Source organism: Culex quinquefasciatus, chromosome 3 (genome assembly GCF_015732765.1).
Source record: "Culex quinquefasciatus strain JHB chromosome 3, VPISU_Cqui_1.0_pri_paternal, whole genome shotgun sequence".
In the NCBI taxonomy this organism is placed as follows: domain Eukaryota; kingdom Metazoa; phylum Arthropoda; class Insecta; order Diptera; family Culicidae; genus Culex; species Culex quinquefasciatus.
Window position 1 is genome coordinate 11,909,385 of NC_051863.1, and position 14,972 is coordinate 11,924,356.

The window sequence follows — 14,972 nt, forward strand, 5'->3', positions numbered from 1 at the left end:
TGATTAACAACCCTGCATCTACTGTCGGGTCACCACTGTCGGGTCAACTGTGACCATCCAACGCGAGTGACCACTCTTATCACGGCTGCACGCGACCTACAGCAGCTGATCGCGGTATTGGTGATCGCGGTAATCCTCTCGCGAGATGGACGATCGTGATCGCTGATAGGACCAACACCAACAGCAGGATGCACTTTTCCGGGGTCGATGACCGCCAGGCCGGGTTGATGACCTGACCTGCCTCAACGACGGGAGCAGCTGACCTGCTGCGATTTTTAGTTTTTAAGATTTAGAACCTCTCGAACCGGCAGATCGAAAAGGTCGATTCTGCGCCTATCAGGCAATTTAAATGTGTTAGGCTTAATATTAATAAATGTAGTTCGTTTAACTTTCGTTTTGTGCAGTAAAATTGTGTTTAAAATTAAAGTGCTGTTTTTCTGTAATTGCGTGTTGTTTTATTGTGAATTGGCAAGAAACCCGGAAGCCACCCCACGCACGGATTACCCAACGAACCAGGACCAGACCAGCCAGCCCAATCCGATCCGGTCGATGCTGGGGGCCACCAGAGCTGTCGAAGGCTAAGTTGTACTCCGGCTCCCCAACAACCGTCTATCATTTTTTTCAGTGTAGTCCTTATCAATACCTACAGCTTTACCGAAGACGCCAAATCGATCAAAAAATTCCTTCAAAAGATACAGATTTTTTAATTTTCATACATCATTTATGTATGGACAGCTGCCAAATTTGTATGGAAGTTTATATGGACAAACTAATAATGCAAAATGGCTTCTTTGGGCATACCGATGGCACCAAAAAAGTTTCAGCCGGATTTAAAAAAAAAAATCGAATGACTGAAATCTGAGAGAATTGCTCAGTTGAATCCCGAACAGACGGTAATAACTAAATTCATGTCATTTCAATAACAAATACAGTTAAAATAACGTAAAGTGTTATGGAATCTTCTTGGAAAATCCATTTTTGCATGAGATTTGAATAACAGTTTATGTTATTATAACAAAATTTGTTATTGGTCTGATATTGGTTGAAAGCCAAAACAACTTGAGAATTACATTTTTTTGTTATGGAAGAACTGTTATTGGGATGATCGGATTAGTTGTTAAAATAACAAAAAATAATAACAAATTTTTTTTCGAAGAATAACTTAAAATGTTATTAGTCTGTTATTACAATAACAATCCAATAACAAAAAAATCATAACGGCGAATAACAAATCTTGTTATAAATAACATAAAATGTTATTGGCCTAGTATTTTCAAATATCAAAAAATGTTATTCCCAGGTTATTTCCGTCTGCTCGGGATTGCAAAAATAAAATTGAACCAAAATCGGCTAAAATTTGTAATTTACATCAAAGACCGAGTAAAACTACGTAGCAAGGTATTTTGTTGTATTTTTCTATGTAATTTAATGGGTCTCCTACGAAAGGCCGAATGACTCGAAAGGCAAAGTTTACTTTTATTTAGTTAATAAATACCCAATTTCATTGAATAGGACTTGAAAAGCAACGATAATGCAAATTAATTGAACTCCTACACCGGCTCCACAAAAAGATAAAGTAGAGGCATGGAAAGCTTTAAGAATTTGATGAACTAATATGAAGCTCCTAGTTCTTTAAAAGAAAGTACGCAAAATTTGAACCGGATACTGCTCTTTTTTTGCACCAACTTTCCCCTCCTCATTATGCAACAATTTACAGGAACGCGCACGGAAATGCTTTCGTCTGCTCGTCTTGGTTCTAAAAATACCAAAAACAAATCAAACCCAGTAATAAACAGCTCAACAAGTGGTCCCCATCAGTGTAGTGTGGCGCTTAACCCCCATACATCAGCCAGTGTGGATTGATAATCAGACATGTTTGGACGTTTTTTTCTTTCTTCAAGTAGTCGACCTTTATAGCTGGCTCCCCATTATTTGGCTGGTACCATTTCGCCGGATCATAGACAAGTGGACGGAATGTTTTTATCAAACCTCTTAAAATTTACTAACTTGATAAATTAAAAACAAATCTCAAATTCATCAAATTTTCCACTCCATTTATCTGCGAGGGTGGTTCGCTGGAAAATCACAGTTTTCCCTCCGCTGCACGACGCGTGAGCGTTTTTCTTTTCCCAATTTCAACCCGTTGATTAGCTGCTATTCATACCGAGGCGAAGGGGGTTTGCGTGTTTATTTATGTACCCGTTCAGTTTGCCCCTCGTTTTGGCGGTTTGTGGCACTTTGATCCCCACATCGGGCCAAACAAACACACATCGGTCTGGTAACTGCAGTATATAGTGCTGATGAGCACACGATGACCGGCCAGCCACTCACACAGGGCAGATTTTATGTTCAGCCGGAATAGATGGGTGATTAGGATGTAATGTTCTCTGCCTGCTGAACTGTGCTGGTCATTGATCTGATAAATGTTTGGAATTCCATTGTTATGGCGTTTTTTTTAAACTTGATTGTTTCCCGTGAATTGCACTTGAAGGAATCACTCCGTTTGACTCTTGACATTAACCTTCAACTTATCAAAAGGACGGATTCTGTTGAAATTCAATTTTGACGCTTCATTCGCGAAGGGTAGCCAATTTCGTAGTATTCCTGTTCATTGAAAGCAAACACCTACGGGTGACTTTGTTAGATCAAGTTGGGAATTATTTTTCACCGGAAAGGGATGCTTTCAAACTGACAGCCATAATGCGTCTCCACTGAATAACTTCACCGTTAGATTTCTAAAGGATAAAAGTATTTCATTAAAAAACTTTGATGTTTCGTACTGCATTCTCCGGCTTACATAAAAGTTGTTTGCCTGCTGTATCGACGAACCCCACACGGTTATGGTTTAATTTTCGAAACAGTTTCCGCATTTGGAATGAATCACTTTCATGTAGGAAGTATGTGGTAAAACTTTCCTGTGTTAGAATTTGGGCACGAGCATTCCATGTTGTTTGAAAGCTTCGTCAGTGCTCTGTAGGCGAAAAGGGGATAGTATGCATCTCAGCAGCAAAATGCACACTACTATTTTCCCTTTATTGGATTTCGGGACAAAAACATTTCTTCAAACTAAATTAATTGAACCAGATAGTTGGCGCGAACAAATCAGGAAGCTTAGTGCGTAAAATACTAATTTTCACTGAGAGTACGATTGGATTTTAAACATTAGCAGATTATATTTACCTAATATTGAATTAGGATCTACAGTTGAAAAATGACGAGAAAAACTATTAAAAAATCATAAATTTTGATGCTTTTTAACGAGCATAACTGTACTAATGAATAATATATTTTGGAATACTTTTTTTTCAAAGTGTTGTAAAAAAGCATGAAATTTGAGCATTTGTTTTTTAGCTACCCCCCTTGACAAATGGATTGAATAAAATTTGCAACAGAGTTAATTCTATACGTTTTAGCAAATGAGCAACTCTTTACGAAATCGGCCGATTTCAACCATTTTTATTTTTTGTATTTTTTTATTTGACTTAAACTAGAGCGTCCAATTTCCCGGAGTTACTGATTTCCCGGGAAACGGGAAATTTTCAATCAATTTCCCGGGAAATCCCGGGAATTCCCGGGAAATTTTAAATATATTGAAAATTGTTTCTGAACTTGTTTCTGATTAATATTATGCAAATAATTGTAAAGGACAGCGACTTTAACGGTTAAAATAAGTGTCTAATAACTGCTTGACTGCATGTAAAAAATCAAACAGCTAAAAGAAAATGTGTATATATTTTTTCAAATTGCAATAAATCAAGGACAATAAATCAAAAAAGTATCTCAGGTATTTTTTAATGGGAAGTAATTTTTTATCAAGTGAGTAGAGTGAATCCATACTAAAAAATCACAATTCTTTTAAACTTGTTTGAGAGAGTGTGGTTTGACCAAAACCCATATTAGAAATGAAAAAAAAACATGCAGAAATTATTTTTTTCATGACAAATATCTTATCTAAAATAGGTCATACTGGTTTCAGCTCTTCAACAAAATGGTACAGATTTTTATTATTTCCTTAAAGCCATACTTCTCGTGTTTGTTTTACTTCAAGTTTTGAATAAATAACTTTTTCAATTTTTTTAACACCTCTCAAACCATACAAAGTAGTCTTTTAATGATTTTTTGAAGGTTTTATTATACCACATGATTTTCAGGTTTATAATTGACTTCGTTTGAAAGTTTTTTCATGGCACAAAAACGTAGTTCAAATTGTACGAACATCTCATTTGATCATAGTAAACAAAAAATGTTTGAAAAAAAATTCTCTATCTTACTTTGTCAGTAAGGGGTCTATATATTTTTTTTAACGAAATAACACCAGTAATTCTATAAAAAAATCATATCTTTATTGTAGTAAATCATTTTCATTATGCAAGATCCTTTTTCAGTAGATTCAGAAATTAATATCATCAAAAATAAATGTCAATATCAAAATTTCTGATAATTTCATACATATATGAACTTAACAATGAATATAATTGAACAAAATAATGATAACTTTTTTCCTCAATTTTTTTTCAGAGCATTTTCAAAATATTTGTTCCAACAAGTTAAGAAATTGTATGCTTTCGCTTGAATTTCGGGAATTCCCGGGAAATTTACAAATTTCCCGGGAAACGGGAAATATTTTTTTCCGGGAAATCCCGGGAATTCCCGGGAATTTTTTTCCCGGGACGGGAAATTGGACGCTCTAACTTAAACTTTGTGGAGGCCTTCCCTTTGATCAAATAAGCTATTTTGCGTCATTGGTTCACCCATACAAGTCTCCATACAATTTTGGCTGCTGTCCATACAAAAATGGTATGTAAATATTCAAACAGCTGTAACTTTTGAGTGAATTTTCTGATCAATTTGGTGTCTTGGGCAAAGTTGCAGGTATTGTTGAGGAGTTTTGAAAAATTGCAGGTTTTTTTATAAACTATTTTTTAACTAATACTCAATTTCCCAAAATACATATTTTTTGATTTTCGAGATTTTTTGATATGTTTTAGGGGACAAAAATCCGCAACTTTTGAGCCTTAGAGAAACATGGTCAAAAAATCTGCCGCCGAGTTATGATTTTTTGATAAAACAGTGATTTTTGGAAAAAATCGAAGTTTCATGCAAAAACAAGTTTGACATTATTTTTTAATGCAAAATTGAATTTGCAATCGAAAAGTACTTTACAGATTTTTTGATAAAGGGCTCCGTTTTCAAGATTTAGTCACCGAAAGTTTGATTTTAGCGAAATATTTGCAGTTTTTCAATTTTTAAAAATAGTGACCATAAGTGACCATTTCTAAGTTTTTTTTAGAAGTTCAGAAAATTTGTTATAAAATTGTCTAAGAGACATTGAAGATTGGACCTCGGATTGCTGAGATAGAGCCGCTTTAAGAAAAAGAAACACGAAAATTGAAGTTTTCTTAATCTCACCAAAATAACCCACCATTTTCTAATGACGATATCTCAGCAAATAATGGTCCGATTATCAATGTTAATACATAAAGCATTCGTGAAATTTTCCGATCTTTTCGATTTTTTTTTGATTTTTTTTAAATCAAGACTAAAATGCGAAAAGGGCCAAACATTGAATATTACGCCCATTTAAAATGCTTGTCTTGATTTAAAACATTTCAAAATATTTTTTTCGAAGAGATCGAAAAATTTCACGAATTTTTCATGTATTAAAATTGAAAATCGGACCATTAGTTGCTGAGATATCGTCATTAGAAAATGGTGGGTTGTTTTGGTGAGATTAATAAAACTTCAATTTTCGTGTTTCTTTTTCTTAAAGTGGCTCTATCCCAGCAACCCGAGGTCCAATCTTTAATGTCTCTCAGACAATTTTATAGCAAATTTTTTGAACTTTTCAAAAACAATATTTTTAGAAACGGTCACTCATGGTCACTATTTTTAAAAATTGAAAAACTGCAAATATTTCGTTAAAATCAAACTTTCGGTGGCTATATCTTGAAAACGGAGCCCTTTATCAAAAAATCTGTAAAGTACTTTTCGATTGCAAATTGAATTTTGTATTAAAAAATAATGTCAAACTTGTTTTTGCATAAAACATTGATTTTTTTTCCAAAAATCACTATTTTTTCAAAAATTCATAACTCGGCGGCAGATTTTTTGACCATGTTTCTCTGTGGCTCAAAAGTTGCGGATTTTTATATGTATTTTGAGAAATTGAGCTTTAGTAAATAAAAAGTTGATTAAAAAAGGTGCAGGTGGTTATGTTACACATGACCAGTATGACAAAGAACTTCGCAAGATGATTGTTGAAATTTTCGATAAGAATGTCCGGTCCAAATTCCCCCCTTATAATAACCGTCCTATCGAACTAAGGGGACGGAAATTGCAAGTGGAGCTGAAATAGAAATCGAAGTGAAATCAATTTACTTTCCTTCACCACTCGAAAGTTACCAAGATGCGGGAATATTTTTGCAAGGCTGTTGCAAGCAATCGGCGGCAGTAAAGGAAATTTGAACAGCAGACATTAAAAACTATCCTTTACAGGGCTCTTAATGATTACGAGATAGTTATTCTAAATTTCCAGAAACAGATTTTCGCAGTGGCACAAAAAAATGTGCATCGCAGTAATCTATTTATTACTTCCTGTCTAATAAGCAATATATTTTAACTGCTTAATTTCAGATAATGGCAAAATGCAACTTTTTATGTCCAGTATCAAAAACCATAAACCAACCAACCAACTTTTACGGTCCGGCAAATGTACCCCCATCGAAACATCCGCGGGGCCTCCGGCCACTACTGCCGAAATGTCAAATTTCATGTCCAGTATCAAAAACCATAAAGTTTGATACCCATATTGCCCCAACTCTTACGGCCCGGCAAATGTCCCCCCACCCGCGGGGCCTCCGGCCACTCCAGATTGTGGCCACTACTGCCGAAATGTCAAATTTCATGTCCGGTATCAAAAACCATAAAGTTTGATACCCATATTACCCCAACTCTTACGGTTCGGTAAATGTCCCCCCGTCGGAACATCCGCGGGGCCTCCGGCCACTCCAGTCCAGGTGGTGGCCAGTTCCAATGATCTACTCCCGCGACTGGCATGTCTTAGCTGGTCCTTGCCTCCAAGCCATCTGCTCCCGGACCTTCAGGCCGTCTGCTACCGGGCCACCAGGCCATCTGCTTCTGATGTGTTCTCGTCGACGTCCAGCAATAGATTGAATTTTCGGGACCGACCGAGCCGAGTTTTGTTGGCTCGTCGACGATCCGAAAATTATGAGGTGGAGTGGGGGTGATTTTAGATACATCAATCTCACGTCTCTCGATTGACTGATTGGGAAACGTTCGTTCATCCAACCAGCATGCACCAAAAAGAGGGGAAATTTGCCGAGAGGGGAATTCGTCACGTAACGTTTTCGCTTCGCGAAAATTTTGGATTGACACCACGTATAGAAACCTTAGGACAAAGTTCTTTGTCAAAATCTGCATTTTTTCCGTGTACCTATTTTTTCTCAAAAGTCCTCAACAATACCTACAACTTTGCCGAAGACACCAAATTGATCGGAAAATTCACTCAAAAGTTACAGCTGTTTGAATATTTCCATAACATTTTTGTATGGACAGCAGCCAAAATTGTATGGAGACTTGTACGGATGAACCACTCACACAAAATAGTTTATTTGGTCATAGGGAAGGCCTCCACAAAGTTTGAGCCAAATCAAAAAATACAAATAAAATCCATTTCCGGTTTTGGTAGAGAATTGTTCAAATCAACTTTTCTTTGTATGTAGAACAAGTCAGTTTTGTTTCATTAGTTTTCCTCCAGTGAATATTTGAAAAATAATAATTATAAGGGATTTTCTAAACAGTTTGGTGTCTTCAGAAAAGTTGTGGACAATCGCCAAAAAGCCCCTCCCCCTTTCCTAAAGTAGTCACATATTTTATGGATAACCCGTTTTGAAAAAATCAGAAATATTGTCAAATTTGATCTTAAAAAAAAAATGGAAAATCAAATTTAATTTTTTATCTTCAAGAAAGTTGTTAGGCTTACCAATTCAAGCAACTTTTCCACGACCAAATTATTAGAAAGCATCTGAGCAAATCTGAGCGCCTTTTCGAGATATTTGGGTTTTAGATTAACATATTTGTTTCCTTAAAATGGCTGTAACTTTTGACTCTTAAGTTCAAATTGACTTGTCCAAGAATAAAAATGTGTGGTTTTTAGAGCTTTAAAAGTGCCCCAAATATCACTTTTCTCTAAAACTTAACCCTGAATTGCCACGTTAAAAAACAGATTTTTTAAGGTTTTCTCAAATGCTTTCTATAAATTTGGTTGTAGAAGGCGTAGATTACGAGATAAATGTTTGGTGCTTGGATTAGCAAGACCAACATTTTTCTAGAAGACAAAAAACCCCAAAAATAATCCTGAAAAGTTAGATTTTCAAAATCGCCCTAATCGTAAACTGTTTTATTTACAACAACTCTTCTGAAGACACCAAACACCATTTTCCACTTAATTTTGCGATCTGGACCACTGTGCAATGCTTCCCGCAGAAAAATATTTTGAAAAGCCGAGCTACAATTTTTGTTTACCTTCGTAATCGGATTACTGGTTTCTGAATAAGAGCCTGTAAGTTGTACTTATTCGCAAATGTAATATTATCCCAATTTTTTTTTCTGTGTAATAAGCCTTACTTTTGAACTCGTAATATTTGGGAAACCGTTGGTTTGTTTTTTTTTAAGTAATTGAGAATTTATTAGGTCATATAGAGCGTCCAAATTCCCGTCCCGGGAAAAAATTTTCCGAGAATTCCCGGGATTTCCCGGAAAAAATATTTCCCGTTTCCCGGGAAATTTGTAAATTTCCCGGGAATTCCCGAAATTCAAGTGGAAGTATACATTTTCCTAACTTCTTGGCAATTTTTTTAATTTAAAAAAATGAAAACACTCAACTTTATTTGATTTAATTCAATTTCGTCTTCTTATAACTTATCAGTTCGTCTGAAAATTTCACGTCAATGTATATTTCAGATAATATTAGTTTCTGACTTGGTTTCTGAAGCTTTTACAACTGGGATCTTGTTTATTCGTAAAGCAACAAAAATTAATTCTTTTAGCCGAAGTCATTTTTTTAGCTGAATCATTAAAAAACTGTATAGAAGGTGTACAAAAAATGCAAACATATTCAAAAATCCAGCTCCAAATATTTAAAAACTTTGAGTTGTGATTTCATAAAGGATATATTTTTAGTGAAAAGGCAGTTTTAAGGTGAATTCAATGCGTAAGATTTGTTATGCAAAAAAAGATTTGTCAACAAATCCATATTTTCTTCATGATTTTTTTTTTCATTTCAACGTCATCTCAATATTATTCTTTATCATGTTCTCTCAAACTGTTTACAACACCATAATTAATTGCAATATTATGTTTTTTGAAGCATAGATTCATTTCACTCGCGGTTCAAACACTGTGATTAGAAAAATAATACTGCACAAAAAATACCAATGATATTTTTTACAACACTGTTGTACGAATTCAAGCCTATAAATTTAGAATATTTATATATTTTCTTGATTTTTTTCTCTGCAAACGGTTTAGGCATTAATCGACCCTCGCACTAATTTTGATCATTAAATTGCTATTTTATACAATTTTGTTGGAGAATATAGATCAGAATAATTTTCGATAAATTTAAAATTTCCCGGGAATTCCCGGGATTTCTCGGGAAATTTGTTAAAAATTTCCCGTTTCCCGGGAATTCTGTAACCTCGGGAAATTGGACGCTCTAGGTCAAATTAAGAAATTTTAGAATTAAGAGTAACTTTTTGAACAGGATATCAACACTTTCGGTCCTAACCAGCAGGGCTGCGGACTTGGGTCATATTTCAAGCGAATGTGACTCTAGTATTCAACAAACTCCACACATTTGTGAATATTTCAAAAGTTAGTCAACTTTTATTTTGAAAAAAAAAAGTGTCATAAGCATTGTTTAAAAACTCTGTAAGCGTCAAGTTTTTTTTTAAGAGAATAAGTCTGAATCACAAAACGGAAAAAAATTTCTTAGTTACAAGTTTTATTCGTTATTAAAAGAGAAGTTAAAAAAAAACTGTTTTGAAGGCATTTTTGGAAGAACAATTTGGTAAGTTAATTTGGGTTTATTTACATAAAATCAAATTTACATTTCATTCATCAAAAGCTAATACGGCCGTTGTAAATATTTTTCAAAGTTTATGTCGCCAAAATCGTCTAAAAAATCAGAGGGCAAAAACAATATTTTTTACGAAAAACTTCAAAACTTTAATGAAAATAGTAGTCTTATGAACTTAAAAACAATTTGGAATCCATTTTCCTTAGATTATAATCATATTTTGCATGTTTGAACATTTCTTTTTTTTGTGAAAATATTTTTTAAAGTTTATGTGCTTCGACTATGGTCAGGGTTGTGGGGGCAAAAACTAAAAAAATATAAAAAATGAAATAACAAGCCATGGTTGAATGAAAAAAATGTTTTGAAGTACATTTTACATTTGCCCAGTGGTTCTGCAATCATTAGTTTTCAAAATATCGAAGTATTAGAAAGATTTTTTTCCACAAAAATTGAAAATATTTTTTATCGATCTCAGACATGCTAAATATGATTTTAAACGCAGGAAAATGCATTTCCAATTGTTTTCAGTTGGTTACACAGCTAAAAAAGTAGTAATCCAGCTGCGTTTAAAAGGCCTGGGTGTTAAAATAAATATTGCATTATTTTAAACAATTTTATGTAATTTTACACCCTGAAATATGTAGCTCGTCAGTATGGGAAACCAACTTGACCGAAATGATGGCCGAGTGGGCTAAGGCGCCAGTCCTTACTGTTGGTGCTTGGTTTGAATCCCGTTGGTTGCAACTTTTTTTTTGCTTTTGCAAAAACTGTACACCCAAAACTGGCAGCGCTAGTCCGAGAGAATGATGGTCTCGAGTCGAGAGAATAGTCGTACCATTCACGGACGCGGAGAACACAGCTCGAGATGGGCGATAGAACTATTCTCTCGAGGTTCATTTGCCAAAAAAGTTCATCCGTCAAACAAAAAACCAAAAGTGTCGACAACGGGAATCGAACCAGAGACCTTTGACAAACCAATCCAATGACTTAGCTGCCTCGGCCACCACAGCTTGATGACCATGGAGAAGTCAGAAGTCGATGTATGACACTTGTTGGAGATTTATTGATTCAACTAACGAATGAACTCATTTGTTATGATGGTGTGAGTTGGTACCATTATTCTATCGATTTTGGCACTGAGCCCTCAATAAATTTTTAGAGAACGATTATCTCGATTCTGAATTTTGGGTGTAGTATGAGGAATTGTTGCTAGCAATGCAATTAGCTGATTCTACTACCAGATAACCGCCAAAACGACGTAAACGCCACGGGGCATAAGATTGAATGAAGTTTTTGTCAAAACCTTAGTTTTCTTATAATATTTGGAAAGTACAAAATCTTATAAAAATACTATTTTTCCTAGATCAGTAGTGTCCCTATCAATGACTGGCACCTATTATAAAGTATGATTTAACTTTTGGTTATTTTTGTTGCGAGCTTTTAAAAAATCTTGTTCAGGTGGGGCGAGTGTACTGTATGGATTTTGAGTATAGAAAAAATTACGAATTGCTGTAACAACCTATTTTATTGGGAAATAAATACATAAAAGTACTTAAAAACTGATAAACAGTTGCTAAAAAAAATTGTCCACACAAAATATAGTGATATTATGAAAATTTACTATTTATCATCTAAGTAATTATTTTTTTCGTAAAAACGATGAAATGTATAGTAAAATATTATTATTCAATCTAAAAATAAAAGAAACGTTTCAAATACATTCTAATCTGATATATCTAAGTGATAACAGTTCAATTGTTAGCAAATCAACATGTTGTTTCATGCATTGTTCCTCTTGCCCCAACGGGTTGTTCGTCTTGCCCCACTAGTTGAGTAGAACGTACGGAAAATAAAAAAAAAATAATATCAATTTTTTACTTTAAAAAACATGATTTTTTAAAAACTTGTTCTATCAAAGTCTTAGTCTTAGTCCTGGAATATAATTTTTTATAATTTTTTTAATAATGTCCCTTTTGGAACTGAAATCTTGACATTTGTTCAACGATAATTTGCAGCGATATCAAAATAGTTTGCCCAAGGATTGACATTTCCAGTTTTTTTCAACAAATATAAAAGAAATCCATTTCCGGCTTTGGCAGAGAATTGTTCATTTTCGCCGGGTGCCCGTCAACAGTGCATTACCGTAATAAAGTACAATTGAATCTAATCCATTGCTGTTTACTCTGCGAGTATCGTATCCCATAAACCTTCACTTCATCCGTTGTCTTGCAAGAACGTTCCTCAGCTGGTTTGAAAATCTAATCTCTTTGAAATGTTTTACAACGACTTCCGAATGGGGATATATTTCTTGTTGACAATGAACATGACTGCTCCCTAGCTTCCATAACAACGCCTCACAAAGGAACATTCTGATTGTGAACATTGTCGGTTGATGGCAACAACACCGCACGTTTCTACAATATGTCTTCTTCCTCGACAAAAAAAAGGATGTGCTTCGATGTTGGAGCCCTCTATTCGAGCATGACTGAAGTCAAGTTTGCATTATTTATCAAAGATCTAACCTCACTTGACCGTTCACAGTGTCACGGGTCACTGGAGCAGCCAATTCGAAGCTCGTATTCAGAACGATCATGGCGAGGACTTGAAGTTGCTTCCGGAAGCATGACGATTCCAACTCACTGAATTTATTGATGAATTGCCATTTTCATGCACAACGGTTCGTGAGAAATGGCGCTAGGAGCTGCTGTTGGAGGGGGATCCCCCTGGAGGATTTTTGTTCGTTCATGGCGCACACAATGACGCAGAACATGTTCTTGACGTTGTTTGTTGAATGCCTCTCGGAAGAAGGTTTTTTTTTTCTTACTCGCGTGTCGGTGGCATTCTGACATCCCACAGGTCCTTTCTTTTCATCAGCGTAGAGGTGGGGCGGATGGTTCTTTATTACGTTCGGAGCAGACCTTTTTATCTTTCGTATAGCTTTCGCGCCATGAAGGATCTTCTGATGATTTTTATTTTTTCAGCACGCTTTTTTTCCGGGCAGTACCTAATGTCTTGTTTCGTCTTTTGGCGGTGAACCAAGCTTGGATCATTTGGAAAGAATTAGCCCAAAATTGGGTCATATACCCTTACAGCTGCTTCCCCAACATAAGCTCAAACAGTCTACTTGCGATGACGTTTATTTGACTAGGGTTCATTCTTCGTCATCGCCAAATAAAAGTAGGTAATAATGCCATTATGAAGAGTAACACACACCGCGTGATGTGTAATGAGGTGGTAGTGTTTGATGCTGGAGAAAAGCGAATTTGATTCCAATTTCGAGACGATATCTGCGTTTGACAGCTATCTATTGACTCAGGCATAATATTGCCTCATTGGGTCTATTTTTGAGCTATTCATGCGTACGATATGGCTTCCATCACAACTCGACTGGGATAATTTACTTATTTCGTGCAATTGTTCTTTTATACCATTAAATGATTGACATAAAGGGATTCGATGGAGCAGCACGGTTGTTAGGCATTTATTTATGTTGCAAATGAACAGAAGATTATGACACATTTATTTGTATCAATCGCTATGTTTGTTTTAGAAATCAAACCATTATTTATGCAGATTGCATGAATTATAATGCGGTTTTATATCGTAACGTGTTTTATATTTCTTTTTAATTTACAATTTACGAGCTAAAAAGCTTTGAAAAACATTTCGAAACATCGTTGATATTGATTGAATCAGAAATGCTGCTGCTTTTTTTTTAAATATATGTATTTATAATCATCCAAAGTTTAACACTGATTTGTTAATTTGAACATTAATGGATAAAATATTGGGTCATTTAAGGGGTTACCTACATGTAAATCGGCAAAAATGTTGGAGGTTGGTTTGAGCACACACTTAAACTTTTTTTTAATCTGATTTCAGGGCATTTAAATATACATTTTAATCTCTTAACAAAATAAATTTGAAGACATTTGGTTGCATCATTGCCGAGATATAGCTATTTGAAGTTAGCAGTTCAAAAAAACGGGTGCCACGATATCTCAACACTGCTTGTTCCAAATCGGCTCAAAATATTGGTGAAGCTTCGTTGAACTGGTCCCGTGTGCATGACGGAGGCCGAAGGCCGAAAATGTTTTAAAAAGATTCAAATATTTTTATCTGTTTAATATAAACAGTTTTTGATTTTTCCAATTTTTTAAAAATTAAAAATTTCAAAATCAGGCTCCGTCATGCACACGGAGTATGTCTTGGTTATCTTCACCCAAAATTTCAGCCAATTTGGTCTATCCTTGGGCGTCCAATTTGCCATGGTTTTGACTTTTCCGGGAAACGGAAAAATAGTTTTGGAATCCCGGGATTTCCCGGGATCCCGGGAAATATTTGAAACAGTCATAAAATCTATGTTTTCATTATATTTGTTATGTTTTAGAAGCTTACAATCATAGAATTAGCTCAATAATATCAATTGGTGATAATGTACACTTCAGTGTGAACAAGAACGACAGCTTTTGAATAGCGTTGAAGAAATTAAAAATTGATCTTTTTTCGTTCTTTGTTGTGCTTTGGATTTCAAATTAAATAAGTATTTTATAAATATTTTCGTATATACATTTTGTAAATAACATTAATGGAAAAGGTAGATTTTTTTATCTACAAGTCACTTTTGGCGAATGGGAAATTGGGTCTACAGTCTGGTATAGTTACAGGAGATTTAAGAGCAATAAATTTGTAAATCGGTGTACTAATTGTTTTGTTCTGTTCCTGTTATAACCGAAGTGGATCTAAACAGTGTGCAATAATGGATTAAATAGCTATCCTCATTTGTTATATTTGTGCAAATTTGTCCCAGATTCTAGTATATGATGAAAAATAACTTAATACGATATAATTTTTTAAATTTCAAATCTTAAAT

At 34.8% G+C, this 14,972-nt stretch overlaps 1 protein-coding gene across 1 annotated transcript in view; it reads left to right on the forward strand.

Moving 5' to 3' along the window:
- The window catches only part of LOC119768868 (neuropeptide CCHamide-2 receptor-like), an 81,007-nt gene that overhangs the window by 30,081 nt on the left and 35,954 nt on the right, over window positions 1–14,972 (forward strand). The window lies entirely within an intron of this gene.